This window comes from Ranitomeya variabilis, chromosome 2 (genome assembly GCF_051348905.1).
Source record: "Ranitomeya variabilis isolate aRanVar5 chromosome 2, aRanVar5.hap1, whole genome shotgun sequence".
NCBI lineage: Eukaryota > Metazoa > Chordata > Amphibia > Anura > Dendrobatidae > Ranitomeya > Ranitomeya variabilis.
Genome location: NC_135233.1, coordinates 430,490,138 through 430,506,902, shown reverse-complemented (window position 1 = coordinate 430,506,902; position 16,765 = coordinate 430,490,138). Strand labels below are relative to the sequence as shown.

Below are 16,765 nucleotides of genomic sequence, written 5' to 3'. Positions count from 1 at the left end.
TTACTGCTGAATTTTGAGGACCAGTCACATCCGCAGATTGCCTCCATTTGAAGATCTGTGTGCTTGTTGCAGAAGGACCTTTCAGATGATTGGATCAGTCACATGCCTTGAACGAACATCGAGATGTGGTAGTGTGTACATATTGTGCAGCAGAGATGTGTGTGTGTTGATTTAGCAGAACTGTTTGTGTGTTTGTTAACCCCTTAACGACCGCCGATACGCCTTTTAACGGCGGCCGCTAAGGGTACTTAAACCACAGCGCCGTTAATTAACGGCGCTGTGGAAAAAGTGAATAGCGCCCCCCAGAGTCGGATTTTCTCTGGGGTCTCGGTTGCCGAGGGTAGCCGAGACCCCAGAGAACATGATTCGGGGGGTTTTTACCGACCCCCGAGTTGCGATCGCCGGTAATTAACCGTTTACCGGCGGTCGCAACAAGAAAAAAAAAAACGCGATTTTCCGTTTAATTTCTCTGTCCTCCGATGTGATCGCACATCGGAGGACAGAGAAATGTGGTCCCCGATGGCCCCCAACAGCCCCCCGATACTTACCTACCTCCCCCGGTGCTCCTCGTGGCTCCCGATGGGCGCCGCCATCTTTTTTCCGGGAAAAAATGGCGGGCGCACGCGCAGTGCGCCCGCCGCCCGGCACCCGGAAGGTCTTTGGGGTCTCGGCTGCCGGGGGTAGCCAAGACCCCAAAGAACATGATCGGGGTCGGTTTGCACCGACCCCTGTTTTGCGATCGCCGGTAATTAACAGTTTACCGGCGACCGCAAAAAGAAAAAAAAAAAAAAAAAAAAAAAGCGATCTGCAATTCTCTGTCCTCTGATGTGATCGCACATCAGAGGACAGAGAAATAGGGGGATTCGGGGACCCTAACATACTCACCCGGTGTCCCTGGGTCCTCTTCTGTCTTCTCCTGCCAGCCGGCTTTTTCATCATGGCGGGCGCATGCGCAGTGCGCCCGCCATCTGCTGCCATCTGCCGGCCGGCAGGAGAAGACGAGTTGGGGCTAAAATTAGGATTAGGGTTAGGGTTAGAGTTAGGGTTAGGGTTAGGGTTAGGGTTGGGGCTAAATTTAGGGTTAGGGTTAGGGCTAGGGTTAGGGTTAGGCTACTTTCACACTAGCGTTTTTTGGCTTCCGTCGCAATGCGTCGTTGGAGAAAAAAACGCATCCTGCAAAAGTGCTTGCAGGATGCGTTTTTTCTCCATTGGCTTGCATTAGCGACGCATTGCGACGGATTGCCACATGTCGCATCCGTCGTGCGACGGATGCGTCGTGCTTTGGCGGACCGTCGGCACAAAAAAAGCTACATGTAACTTTTTTGTGCGACGTGTCCGCCATTTCCGACCGCGCATGCGTGGCCGGAACTCCGCCCCCGCCTCCCCGCACCTCACAATGGGGCAGCGGATGCGTTGAAAAAACAGCATCCGCTGCACCCGTTGTGCGGCGCTTACAACGCTAGCGTCGGTACGTCGGCCCGACACACTGCGATGGGCTGAGTACGACGCTAGTGTGAAAGTAGCCTTAGGCTTCTTTCACACTTGCGTCGGTACGCGGCGGTCGCAATGCGTCGGCCCGACGTACCGACGCACGTTGTGAAAATTGTGCACAACGTGGGCAGCGGATGCAGTTTTTCAACGTATCCGCTGCCCAGTCTATGTCCTGGGGAGGAGGGGGCAGAGTTACGGCCACGCATGCGCGGAAATGGCGGACGCGACGTACAATAAAAAGGTTACATTGAACTTTTTTTGTGACGACGGGGGCTAAAGTTATGGTTAGGGTTGGGGCTAAAGTTAGGGTTAGGGTTGGGGCTAAAGTTAGGGTTAGAGTTGGGATTAGGGTTAGGGTTTGGATTAGGGATGGGATTAGGGTTAGGGTTGGGATTAGGGTTAGGGGTGTGTTGGATTTAGGGTTTTGATTAGGGTTATGGTTAGGGTTGAGATTAGGGCTGTTTTGGGGTTAGGGTTGTGATTATCGTTAGGGTTGTGATTAGGATTATGGATCGGGTTGAGATTAGGGTTAGGGGTGTGTTGGAGTTAGGGTTGGAGTTATAATTTGGGGGTTTCCACTGTTTAGGTACATCAGGGGGTCTCCAAACACGACAGCCAATTTTGCGCTAAAAAAGTCAAATGGTACTCCCTCCCTTCTGAGCTCTGCCGTGCGCCCAAACAGTGGTTTACCCCCACATATGGGGTACCAGCATACTCAGGACAAATTGGACAACAACTTTTGGGGTCCAATTTCTCTTGTTACCCTTGTGAAAATAAAAATTTGGGGGCTAAAAAAATCTTTTTTGTGGGAAAAAAAATATTTTTTATTTTCACTACTCTGCATTATAAACTTCTGTGAAGCACTTGGGCATTCAAAGTTCTCACCACATATCTAGATAAGTTCCTTGGGGGGTCTATTTTCCAAAATGGGGTCACTTGTTGGGGGTTTCTACTGTTTAGGTACATTAGGGGTCTGCAAAGGCAACATAACGCCCGCAGACAATTCTATCAAAGTCTGCATTCCAAAATGGCGCTCCTTCCCTTCCGAGCTCTGCCGTGCGCCCAAACAGTGGTTTACCCCCACATATGGGGTACCAGCATACTCAGGACAAATTGGACAACAACTTTTGGGGTCCAATTTCTCTTGTTACTCTTGTGAAAATAAAAATTTGGGGGCTAAAAAAATCTTTTTTGTGGGAAAAAAAATATTTTTTATTTTCACTACTCTGCATTATAAACTTCTGTGAAGCACTTGGGCATTCAAAGTTCTCACTACACATCTAGATAAGTTCCTTGGGGGGTCTAGTTTCCAAAATGGGGTCACTTTTGGGGGTTTCTACTGTTTAGGCACATCAGGGGCTCTCCAAACGTGACATGGCTTCCGATCTCCATTCCAGTCAATTTTGCATTGAAAAGTCAAATGGCGCTCCTTTGCTTCCGAGCTCAGCCATGCGCCCAAACAGTGGTTTACCCCCACATATGGGGTGTCGGCGTACTCAAGACAAATTGTACAACAACTTCTGGGGTCCATTTTCTCCTGTTACCCTTGGTAAAATAAAAATTTGGAGGCAAAAAGATCATTTTTGTAGAAAAAATGCGATTTTTTTATTTTCACGGCTCTACGTTATAAACTTCTGTGAAGCACCTGGGGGTTTAAAGTGCTCACCACACATCTAGATAAGTTCCTTAAGGGTTCTAGTTTCCAAAATGGTGTCATATGTGGGGGGTCTCCACTGTTTAGGCACATCAGCGGCTCTCCAAACGTGACATGGCGTCCGATCTCAATTCCAGCCAATTCTACATTGAAAAAGTAAAACGACACTCCTTCTCTTCCAAGCTCTGCGGTGCGCCCAAACAGTGGTTTACCTCCACGTATGGGGTATCGACGTACTCAGGAGAAATTGCACAACAACTTTTGTGGTCTAATTTCTCCTGTTACCCTTGTGAAAATAAGAATTTGTGGGCGAAAAAAATCATTTTTGTGAAAACAAATGCGATTTTTTATTTTCACGGCTCTACGTTATAAACTTCTGTGAAGCACTTGGGGGTTCAAAGTGCTCACCACACATCTAGATAAGTTCCTTGGGGGGTCTAGTTTCCAAAATGGTGTCACTTGTGGGGGGTTTCCACTGTTTAGGCACATTAGGGGCTCTCCAAACGCGACATGGCGTCCGATCTCAATTCCAGCCAATTCTGCATTGAAACAGTCAAACGGTGCTCCTTCACTTCCAAGCTCTGCGGTGCGCCCAAACAGTGGTTTACCTCCACATATGGGGTATCGGCGTACTCAGGAAAAATTGCACAACAAAATTTGTGTTTAAATTTCTGTTTTTACACTTGTGAAAATTTAAAAAAATGGTTCTGAAGTAAAATGTTTGTAAAAAAAAAGTTAAATGTTCATTTTTTTCTTCCACATTGTTTTAGTTCCTGTGAAGTACGTAAAGGGTTAATAAACTTCTTGAATGTGGTTTTGAGCAGCTTGAGGGGGGCAGTTTTTAGAATGGTGTCACACTTGGTTATTTTCTATCATATAGACCCCTCAAAATCACTTCAAAGGTGATGTGGTCCCTAAAAAAAACATGGTGTTGTAAAAATGAGAAATTGCTGGTCAACTTTTAACCCTTATAACTCCCTAACAAAAAAAAAAATTGTTTCCAAAATTGTGCTGATGTAAAGTAGACATGTGAGAAATGTTATTTTTTAACTATTTTTTGTGACATATCTCTCTGATTTAAGGGCATAAAAATACAAAGTTTGAAAATTGCAAAATTTTAAAAATTTTCGCCATATTTCCATTTTTTTCATAAATAATCGCAAGTAATATCAAAGAAATGTTACCACTAACTTGAAGTACAACATGTCACGAAAAAACAATCTCAGAATCAGCAGGATCCGATAAAGCGTTCCAGAGTTATAACCTCATAAAGTGACACTGGTCAGAATTGTAAAAATTGGCTCGGTCATTAAGTACCAAATTGGCTCTGTCACTAAGGGGTTAAGGTAGTTGAGCTGCTTGTGTGTTCAGGTAGCTGAGCTGTTTGTGTGTTGAGGTAGCTGTGGTGTGTGCGTGTTGAGGTATTTGTGTGTTGTTACCTGAGCAGTATGTATGTTGAAGTAGTTGAGCTGTGTCTATGTTGAGGTAGTTGATCTGTGTGATTATTGAGGTAGATGAGCTATGTAAGTGTTGAGGTAGCCGAAGATCCAGGAAACAGATTTTCTCTGTCCCCCATGACGGCACCACGGAGAGAGGGGATCCGCCCACCAAGGACAGGAAACCTACAGATAAAAAGGCGGTACCTCTCTCCCGCATCAGTTTTGGTTTCCTGTCCTTGACGGGACCTGCAGCAGATCTTACCTCAGATCGTCGTTGGATTCCGGGGCCAGTCAGACCGGTTCAGGCAGCGGGGGTTCCCTGCCTCGGCTAGGCTGGGCCACCCGATGCGCCACCGCTGGGATCAGTAGGTCTCTAGGGTGAGCGGGGGACTGCAGCAGCAGCGCTGCGGCTCCTAGAGGAATCCTCACTGCGTGGGGGTTCCACATGGCACACACCCGCGAAAACCACGGTGAGGGGTCCCTCCATAAGGTGGTGCACAGCGCGACAATGCGCGCGTGAACAGCGCTCCAGGAAGCATCAAGCGGCATGGTGCCGCACTTCCGGGTTGGTAACGCGCATGCGCGGGTGCTGCAATGCCTGCTGGTCGAAGCAGGGCATTCTGGGCGGCGCAAAGCTTGCTGGGACGGCGCGGTGCATGCTGGGATTCGCGCATGCGCAAATCTAGCATCGGGGAGCGCGCGGGAACCGGCGCGCTGACTATTTAAATGAGTCCTGTCTCCCTGGCTAGTTGCTCTATTGGAGTACAGCCAGCGTTCCTCAGCAGCCATGAGTGACCCCGAATTGCAGGGCTCACCAGCGCAGCAAACGCAGGCACCGCAGCAGCAGCAGCAGCAGCAAAAACGCCGGCAGTAGGGGCAAGCTACCTCTCATGTCCAGCGGCGTGCAACTGGAGCACGGTCTGGATCTCAGCACAGCAAAAATTCTAGTGCTACATCCGGATCGAAGGAGCACCATACTGTCGATACGGACCATCCACAGCCGGTACTGAGGGTTCTCAGGTGGTGAGTGATCTCCGTGAATGCTCCGGCTAATAGAGCCTACCTTTCTTTTGTTGTTTTAGGGAAGGAAGAGCGCAGGGAAGTCCAAACATAGGATCTGCGCCCTTTGTAAAGAAGATTTACCTGCCTCCTGGGAAAAAAGATTATGTAAATCCTGTATGGAAGAGACTCTATGTGAAGGGCTTCCAGGGTTCGCCACAGAACTCAAAACATTAATTAAAACTCAGGTGGAAGATACCTTTAAGTCTCTCCAGGAGGGTAAAAAACGTAAAAAGATTAAACAAAATATCCCTATATCTGACTCTAGTCCCTCAGATAGTGGGGAGATTAGTTCAAATTCCTCCGATTCTTCTTCATCATCCTCTTCATCATCCTCTTCTCAGAGAGGTCGTAGTTGTTTCCCATTAGAAGAAACAGACTCCCTAATTAAAGCAGTCAGAAGTACCATGGGCCTCGCTGATTCCCACACTAAAAAATCAGTCCAAGACATCATGTTCGGTGGACTGGAGCAGAAAAAAAGAAGGGTGTTTCCCCTTAATGACAAAATACAAGCCTTAATAAATAAAGAATGGAAAAAAACTTTAAGAAAGGCCCTACTTACACCCAAAAGGAAATACCCTTTTGAAGACCCTGCATGCTCCTTTTGGGAAAAAGCACCTAAATTAGACGTGGCAATCGCTAAAGCGTCAAAAAAGTTTGCCCTACCTTTTGAAGACATGGGGGTCTTAAAGGATCCCATGGATAAAAAAGCGGATGCTTTCCTAAAAAGTTCCTGGGAAGCAGCAGGAGGGGGCCTAAAACCAGCGGTGACCGCAGCTTGCACGTCCCGCTCCCTTATGGTGTGGCTTGACCAGCTGGAATCCCAGCTCAAAGATAAAGCATCCAGAGACAGTATACTGAATACCCTACCAGTAATGAAAGGGGCAGCCGCTTTTCTGGCCGATGCGTCGGCAGACTCAATCAGGCTTTCGGCCAGGTCAGCGGTGTTCTCCAATGCAGCCAGAAGAGCCCTCTGGCTCAAATGTTGGCCCGGAGACCTCCAAACAAAGGCTAAACTTTGTAATATTCCTTGTGAGGGAGAATTTCTTTTCGGCTCTACTCTGGATGATATTTTGGAAAAGGCAGGGGACAAAAAGAAGTCCTTTCCCGTCCTGCAATACCCATCTTATAAACGTCCTTTTCGGAGTAAAAAATTCTTCCGTAGGAAGCCACCTAGACCGCAGGACAGATGAGAAGACAAAAAGAATAAGAGCAAAGGGTTTATCTTCAACAAAAGCCCCACCGATCCCAAAAAACCATCACAATGAACTTTTGCCCCAGGTGGGAGGAAGATTGTCCCTCTTCCTTTCAGCCTGGGAAAAGATAACCAGCAGTGCCTGGATTCTGGATTTGGTACAGTCGGGACTAAAATTCAAATTTCTTACGTTCCCTCAGCCATCCTTCCTGGTGACATCCCAGAGAGCTTCTCCACAGGAGCGGATAGCTCTGGAACAGGAACTCACAACATTGCTAGACAAAGGGGTTCTTCTGGAGGTCCCCCCCCCGAGAAACAGGGAGAGGGTTCTACTCTCCGATTTTTCTCAGGAAAAAGCCAGACGGATCTTTCAGGACGATTATCAATTTAAAAAATTTAAACAAACACCTGATTGTGGAACCTTTCAAAATGGAGACAATAAAGACAGCAGTCAAAATGTTGTTTCCGCATTGTTTCATGGTAGTGCTCGACCTAAAGGACGCATACTACCACGTCCCCATTCACAAAGACTTCCAAAAATTCCTCAGGGTGGCAATCGAAATAGGAGGGATGGTAAAGCACTACCAGTTTACAGCCCTACCATTTGGTCTCGCAATAGCCCCAAGGGTATTTACCAAATTGATAGCCGAAGTCATGGCAGACCTGAGGAAACAAAACACCCTAATCGTCCCATACCTGGACGATTTCCTGATAATGGGCAACTCTCCCCAACATTGCAAAAACCAGCTACAGTTAGTTATGGACTCTTTGGAAAGCTTGGGGTGGCTCCTGAATCTGAAGAAGTCCAAACTAATACCGAGTCAGATTCAGGAGTACCTGGGGATCACGTTGGATTCCATCTCCCAGGAATGTCGCCTACCCCAAGAAAAGATCCAAAAGGTGGTGGGGTTAGTGTCCAGGGCAAGAGATCTTCCCTCTATATCACTTCGAGAGGCAATGTCTCTCCTCGGGTCCATGACGGCCTGCATTTCTGCCGTCCAATGGGCCCAGGCACATACAAGGGAGCTGCAATGGCAGACATTAGCGGAAGAAATTTTCCTGAAGGGAAATTTAGAAGGTCGGTTCACCTTCTCATTAAACACAATTCTCTCGCTAGATTGGTGGACAAAAGACAGCAACTTGGGCCGCGGTCTACCATGGGTGATTCCAGTGTCAAAGGTGGTAACCACAGACGCAAGTCCCTTCGGGTGGGGGGCTCACCTACACGATCTAGTGGTTCAGGGGACATGGTCAGACGACGTAAAAGAAGCATCCTCCAACATGAGGGAGTTACTGGCAGTAAAATTCGCTCTTACAGAATTCCAAAAACCCCTTCACTCACACCATGTAAGACTGTTTTCAGACAACAGAGTGGTAGTGGCCTACATAAACCATCAGGGGGGAACACACTCTCAACCACTGATGGAAGTCACACATTCAATCTTACAGATGGCCGAGGAAAATTTAGCATCTTTGACGGCACTTCACATAAAAGGGGTGGACAATGTCAAGGCAGACTACCTAAGTCGGGTCTGCCTAAAACAGGGGGAATGGGAACTGAACCAGTCCATATTCAATCGGATAACGGAGATGTGGGGGGTTCCGACAATAGATCTCTTCGCGAACAATCTAAATCGGAAGGTGACCCCCTTTTGTTCCATAAACCCAGCAGGGAACCCGGTGGCGCTGGATGCTTTCATGATTCCTTGGAAGCACAAGCTAGCATATGCGTTTCCCCCTATCACACTGATACCAGCGGTTCTGAGGAAAATAAGGGAGGACAGCGCCCGGGTGATATTGATTGCCCCTTACTGGCCGAAGAGAACTTGGTTTTCCTGGGCCAGAAGGATGTCCATAACAGACCCTTGGATACTCCCAGACCTGCCCAATCTCCTATTCCAGGGACCAGTAACACACCCGCAGGTAGCGAGGTTACACATGACAGCCTGGAATTTGAGAGGGGGTTACTGATAGAGAAAGGTTTTTCTCAAGGTCTAGTGTCAACCCTCTTAAAAAGTAGGAAATTAACAACTACTAGACAGTATGGTAAAATCTGGAAGAAATTCCTCTCTTCCTCAGGGGCAAAAATCTCCGAAGGAATCCCTCTCAAATTAGTGTTAGAATTTCTGCAAAATGGGCTGGAAAAAGGCCTAGCCACTAACACACTGAAGGTTCATATTGCCGCACTGGGGGCACTATTTAATTACAATCTAGCAAAGAATCGTTGGGTGTCCAGATTCATTAAGGCGGCAGAAAGATCTAGGCCTCTACCCTCACGTAGAGCCCCACAGTGGGACTTAAATCTAGTTCTTACGGCCCTCACCAAAGCACCCTTTGAGCCCTTAAAAGAACTTCCCTTAAAGATTCTATCCTTTAAGACCTCCCTTTTGGTAGCCCTCACTTCAGCCCGAAGAATTAGCGACATACAAGCCTTGTCAGCCGGGCCACCCTTCACGCTAATATTGGAGGACAGGGTGGTGTTAAAAACTGATCCAGCATACTTACCAAAAGTGGCCTCCCGGTTCCATAGGTCCCAAGAGATCTCTTTTCCCTCCTTTTGTCCTAACCCTAAAAACGAGGGGGAAAAATCACTACACACATTGGATGTTAGAAGGTGTCTCATCCATTACCTGGAGGCTACTAGGGAGTGTAGAGAGGAAGGTTCTCTCTTTGTGTGTTTTCAGGGCCCTCGGAAAGGCAAGAAGGCCTCCAAGGGTACGTTGGCAAGGTGGATCAGAGATGCCATCAACCTTGCCTATACTTCAAGTGGAATGCCAGCTCCAGGGGAAGTTAAAGCTCATTCAACTAGGGCGATGGCGGCTTCCTGGGCAGAGAGAGCCGGAGCGACAATAGACCAGATATGTAGAGCTGCTACTTGGTCTTCACCCTCAACTTTCTTTAGGCACTATCGGTTGGACTTAAATTCTTCTTCAGACCTTACCTTTGGTAGAAGGGTTCTGGAAGCGGTAGTCCCTCCCTAATGTAGACAGTCTCTGCAATTCTCTCCGTGGTGCCGTCATGGGGGACAGAGAAAATAGTAGTTACTCACCGATAACGGTGTTTCTCTGAGCCCATGACGGCACCCGTACATTCCCTCCCTCACGCGTGGGTGTGCACACATTTATAATGTTTAGTTATGTATATAATCTATAAGCACGCGGTATCTTTATTAAAGGTTTAGTAATGTAGTAACATTTGTGATCATTAACCTGATGTTCCCTTTATGCTCTGTAAACAAACTGATGCGGGAGAGAGGTACCGCCTTTTTATCTGTAGGTTTCCTGTCCTTGGTGGGCGGATCCCCTCTCTCCGTGGTGCCGTCATGGGCTCAGAGAAACACCGTTATCGGTGAGTAACTACTATTTTCTTCTCCAATATTTGTGAATTAGCCCTTATAGCGTTCACATCAGTTAAGTTTCTTGTCATTTACCTTGGGTCATAGCCTTCCATCTTTTGATCTGATAATTGTCTATTTACTTGTTATGATTATATATGACAAGTATATGTAAATGTCTAATTAAAAAGTGTAACCTTCCCTCTATTCACTTTTATGGGATTGAGAAAATGGCCATTTCTACCAATCTCATAGAAGTGAATGGAGCTGAAGTCACACATTCACGTCACCTCTCCATTGTTATGTCTCACGTTTTGAAGTGTATCCAAGAAGTCTCAGGTCTGGCCCAGCACGTTTTTATGGTGGGAGGATGAGTTGGTAATGTAGAGGTGTTGGAGAATTTGCTGAGATGATGTACCAGAATTGAATTAGGAGACTTGAATGTAGTGAAGCTGAGTATCCATAATGGAGTAGTGAAGACTTGGATGTAGCAGAACTGGAGAAGTGGAGACTTGGATGTAGCAGAGCTAAGCTGTAACACTGGAGTAGTGGAGACTTGGATGTAGCAGAGCTGAGCAGCATTACTGGAATAGCGGAGGACCTAGGAAGCCTAACTAACTGAATATTTGTGTGGTGGGTGAACGCCATTGAGATGTTCCGGGTTGCTGTAGACTAGAGAAACAAGATGCAGAACTCGGCCCTGGAGCTGGGAAAGGTGAGTAATATCTGTTTAAATGGGATTTTGATGTCCCTATTCTTAGGATTGTTTCAAGCTTGTGATTTTAGTGAGACACCCCCTATAGCTCTGTTACTTACCTCTCCTCCCTGTGATGTGCTGAAATCTGTAGGAAAATCTGAGAGTCATTTCTAGGCATGCACCCCTCACAGGAGAAATGGAGTATTACATTGTGTTATTGCAATTAACAAGCTGTCCATGAGATGAATGAACATGCTGGGAGCGTTCTGTAGCCGCCGTCTGATCTGGTTCTGACCCCTCTATTAGTTTGGGGTATTACAAATACGTTAAGCATGCATGGACAATCTCTGACTCCAGTTCATGTGGCTGGCATCTTACATAACTGTCGCCACAGAGTGGAATCCAGGCCAAGCTGTGAACTTTCAGATCTGCCACGTGCTATCCTGTTGTTGAAATGTCACAGATTTTCACCGCCGCTTCCACTATTAGCAATGCAAATGAGAAATCTGCAGCAAAATCTGCCTAACTTTGGCCTAAATGATTGCCATTAAAACCTTCATCATCCCGATAAACTGACCTTAAACCTGGAGTTCTAAAATATCTGCTGATGACCCTGTAATACAGCTGAAAGTAGTGAAGATCTAGTGTACCCACTTCCAAACAGAGAATTATCATAAAGGCTGAGAAATGGATGGAAAGAGATAACATGCACCCTCCAGATGGGAAATTCACGCCGTTTGTGGCAAAATGAGATCTGACATTTTTATTGCATTGGGTTTTGAGGGACTACCGTGTATTTTCTATATATATTATGCGATACAAACGTGACACATGTATGACACTGGCCAGTGCAGTTAGTCAAAAAAGGAGCCGGGACTGCCGGCGGGTAGTAAGCGGTTTGCAGCGGACAATTGATGTGGCCTTAGGACCAGGGTCCTGCAGATTTATTTGTTTTTCTCTATCTCATAAATCTAAAATAAGAATGAATATAGATGTAAAATCTCTTACCATTATGTGTTTGCAGCTCCTGTGCAGACCTATGTGTCACCATGGTTACAGACGCCAAACTGTCCCAATGTAGTCACATCCTGCGATCTCCCCTTTCTGTAGATTAGATAGTGAAGTAAGGCTAAGTGCACATTGCCCTTGTACCTACTGTCGCGCTTTGTTGTCTGAAACCATAGAGACCCACAAATGTACTGCACTTTATTATTTTTTCTGTGGGCTGAATGGGCTGAGTGGGCTGAATAAGATACTATTAAATCCTATATAAATCATTTAATTCTTGTACTTTAAAAAATATATTTTGTTTTAATCTGGATAGCATACAGTATGTGTAGGCTAATGTCATAGATATGTTGGTATATGATTGAGCCTGTTATACCGACACAACTGGTGAAATGAATAAGGCATGTACTTACAATATTTTATATGCTATCATTGGGAATTTATGGTTATCAACTTTGTGGGATGTCTTTTTTTGTTTGTTTGATTCTTGACATTTTTTATCAGTCTTATAATTAATAAAGATTTAACATTTTATCTTTGGCGTTGTTACTCCTGTTTTGATCTTTGTAGAGCTATATTCCAATTGTCGAGTTGCCATTTATTTATTGGGTCATTTATAGGTATTTTTCCTTCCAGTTAAATGGTTTCTTCTGGTGAACAGCAATCTTCAATTCTGACAAATTGAAGGTCTGGGCTTTGACTCAGCCACTCCAAAACATTTACACGTTTCCCTCTTAAACCACTCAAGTGTGTCTTTGACTTGTTGGAAGGTGAACTTCTGTCCCAGTCCCAAATCACTGACAGACTGAAACAGTTTTTTCTCAAGAATATCCCTGTATTTCACCATCCATTTTTCCCTCTGACCATTTTCCCTTTCCCTGCTGCTGAAAACCATCCCAATAGTATGATGTTGCCACCACCATGTTTCACTGTGGGGATGGTGTTCTTAGGGCGATGAGTTGTGTTGGTTTGGTGCCAGACAAATTAAATTTATGCCTATATTTTTCTCACTTAGACTATTTATTGCTGATGCATCACGCACAATTCGGATTGCAAAAATATTTAAACACAGGTTGAAATGTAACAAAATAGGTAAAAAGACAAGGTTTTAAGATTTAGGATGTTAAAGCTGTAAAAACCCACATCCTATAAATGAAGATCATTTGCAGAGTTGCATCATATTTTATCTTGATAGTAAGCAAAATAATATGATTGCAAATTATACACTTTCTAAAGACAAATTTGAGATAACAAAACAAACCAAAAACTCTTGTTTATGTGGTTGATTCATTGATGAAAATGCAAACCATTGTTTTATAAATGTTAATAAATATATGCAATGAAACACTTACACATTCACAAATCTAAATAGTGAAACCATATCCCCCCATTAATGCCACATTGTGTCAATGTCAACAAAGCTAAGAAGCCGCAATCTATATAGTAGAAGAAACGCTCAATTGTATGTGATCATGACATAAGCGATCACTTGGGATTAGATGTGTTGTGTCTTCAGCTCAGCGACTTATGCAAAACCTGTGGATGTTTTCTAACAATCAAACAAGTAATATAAACCTTATAGTGATGGTTCACCATCACAAGGGAGGCATCAGAGAGCAATGATCAGCTTACAGCAGCCCTTCTATTAATTACCCATTATAGTGACGGCACACAAACGAATGATCAGGGTATAGACTTAATTGTCAGCTCAATAGACGTGAAAATCGTCAGACAACAAAAGTGAGACACACTAATGTCCCGGGAGCTGGAAAGTCTCCTACTCCTAATCACAGGAAAAGAAGACTTGGGGTGGTACAACATCTCGGGAGAGAGACAGGTGTAGCCCAGGAGGGCTCAGATAATCTGCCCTTTTTGCGGCTGCAAGAGATTGGCAAGTGGCACCATAAGATGTCTCTATATTTTAAGATCTGTGCTTGCTGTCAGTGAAGTGTAGATTTTTATTAGGCCTCATGCACACAGAGATTGATAACATATCCCTGTAGGCAACGCTCCATCCGAAATAAGGCACCTGATACTTTTGTCTACAGGATGCTGGCACCCTAGTTAACAATTGCAGCAGTTTAACCTCTTAGATGCTGCTTTTAATCATGACACCGTCATTTAGGAAGTTGGAAATAGAGAAAGGTGTCTGAGACAACCCATTGTGTGCATGCCTGGGCTGTGGAGTCAGAGTCTGAGTCGGTGTCCATTTTGGTGGAGTCTGTATAAAATGGACCGACTTGGACTCCGAAAATATATATTAAATTGGGTACAGCAGTACAATGCAAGATGTGCTGTAATTTTTTTCATAAGAATTCAAGAAAGTTATGAAATGTCCTATAAATGTCAGTTCTGTTCCTGATCTAAGGATCTCGGCTTTTAGTTGAGATGAATGTGTGCTGCACTTTATGTCCATGCTCAGTAGTGACCGGGGCTGTGGAGTCAGAGTCGGAGTCAGGGAAATTGAGGAGTCGAAGTCAGAGGTTTGGTTTACCGATTCCACAGGCCTGGTGCATGCAACTAAATCAAGTCATATTTCTTTGCTCAGGTAAATCGAAAATGCATTGGTACGGTCAAGCCCCATAAATTTGCCTCTGTACAAGTCAGTATTTGCACACAGAGCTATAAATCAAAACTGACAGCAATCGGTGATTTTGGAAATGAAACAGACCCTAAAAAGTTGCATAAAAATAAACCTACAGACGGTGGTATGCCCACCTGGTACACCTGTGCTGTTTGCAAGAGTTGTGCATTATTCCTGTAGATTGTGAAAAGTTAAAAACTTTCACATCATCAGCCCTGGTTCAGGCAGTCTCTGCAAACTCTTATTTCTTGGTGCGTTAAAGCCTTTGTTCCTGGCTCCATCTCATCCGTCTGTGAGATTCTGACTTCTTGCAGACTTTGTTCTTTAGAAATCCCATTATTATCTGGAACCTTACCTCCACAGGGGGGTCTGTCAGCGCTTCTCTGCATTCTTAGATCACAACTTAAGATCTGCTTCTCTGTTTAACTGGCTCCAGGACAAAATTCTCCAAATAAAACAAACTGCATCACTTGGCTTTGCCATCCCTTAAAGCGATTGTCTTGTCCCAGCGACATCAGAAGGTACACAAGTATTTGGTGCAGTGTAACAGAATGTGGTTCTCGTCCTCCATGGCCTCCAGGTACCAATGTGTGCACAGTCTGTCCTCACTGAGCTTGTGGGTCTGTCTGCAGGCCAAAATCGATGACCAGACGGTGGGCACTGATATGTACCGGCTCAGGATCTTATGGGCTCTTAGGTTCAGGAGTTTCTCCAGATATGGGACCAGTCTGTAGACAGTATATGGTCAGTGTCTGTGAGGTTCCACCAGTCACTGACTTTTCTTTATTGGCTCTCGTCTACCATCTTCCTGGTTCCTGCTTTTTCTCAGGCTGATGTGGTTTGGCTTAGCATGGATTTGGGCAAGCTTTTCCAGGGGTCTTTTTTTTTTTGTCTGGATCACCTATATATATAGCAAGGCTATATGGTGATAAGGACTTGGATTGCTTCTATGTATATGGGCCCAGAATGACAGCATCATCTTCTGGACTTCTAGGTGTAAACGTATTTTGCCCAGCTCAGCCCGACAGCACTGTTGGAGGGGCGTTGATAGACCTGTGGAATGGGCTTGCAGAATTCGAGGTAGAATATTTCTGTTGAGCTGGAAACCCACCTTGACCAGTCTGGGAATGTGGAAGGGCCCCAGACTTCAATTCCCGTACTGGAGGATTGGCATGTTGATGCTGTCAAAGATTTTCAGCCAGACCCTCACAACAGCTGGTAGAGTTTTCTTCGGATGGCATAGAAGGTTCTGAAGGCCTCTATCTATCTATCTATCTATCTATCTATCTATCTATCTATCTATCTATCTATCTATCTATCTATTTGTCTATCCAAATCTAAAGTACTTGACTTTATTCTGCCATCTTTAACCCTCTCAGTACCTGATGCTATCTTTGGTCTGTAATGAGGGTAGTTTTCCATGTGCTGACCCCTCAGGTTACTCATCGTAGCACTGAGCATTCTCAAACTGTTTCTCATCTCAGAGAATCAGGTGCCCCTCCAGGGTTTCTCGTGGCCTGAATTTTATTCCATATATTTCTGCTTTTTACTGGGTCACCTGTCTTGAAATCTTCCATTAGTTTCAGTGCTACCAGTGTTATATTCTGCATTACAAGGTTGTCTTCTCAGACTGCACCTGGCGAGAAAAAAGGGAAATTGCAAATTGCTCAGACCCTGAGCTCTTATCAAGCACATTATGTGGCAGATCAGAATGGCCATTATGGTCACTAAATGGATTTACTGTTTCTGTGCAGTTAGATCCTACGGTTAAGAAACCAGAATGCACCTGGAAACAGGCGACTCTTCTGCGTGTTGTCATTCACATTTACATTATACATTCATGGCATCCACTGCTTTGTAACTAAAATAAATATAGGAAATAAAGGGAAATTAAGTAAGTGCTATTTGTTATGCTGGTGTAATATGTTTTTTTTTTAATGAACCAATTCTGATACTGTCCACACTCTTTATGGATTTGTTATTATTATAGCGCCATTTATTCCATGGCCCTTTACATGTGAGGAGGGGTATACATAATAAAAACAAGTACAGTAATCTTATATGATACAAGTCACGACTGGTACATGAGGAGAGAGGACCCTGCCCGTGAGGGCTCACAATCTTCAAGGGATGGGTTCACTTTTTTTTTTTACTTGGATATTCTGGCTGAATTTTCTGTTTTGGATTTTTTTTTTTTTTACTTTTTAGTTTGTACTTTGCAGAGTTCTTCTGCTCATATTCATTCAGAGATCAAATTTATTTTTCAAGCAGAAATTACACATTACTTCATTTTCCAATTGTGCT

General features: G+C 44.8%; 1 protein-coding gene across 6 annotated transcripts in view; it reads left to right on the top strand.

Annotated features, from left to right (window-relative positions):
* The window catches only part of SHANK2 (SH3 and multiple ankyrin repeat domains 2), a 672,686-nt gene that overhangs the window by 168,818 nt on the left and 487,103 nt on the right, over window positions 1-16,765 (top strand). The window lies entirely within an intron of this gene.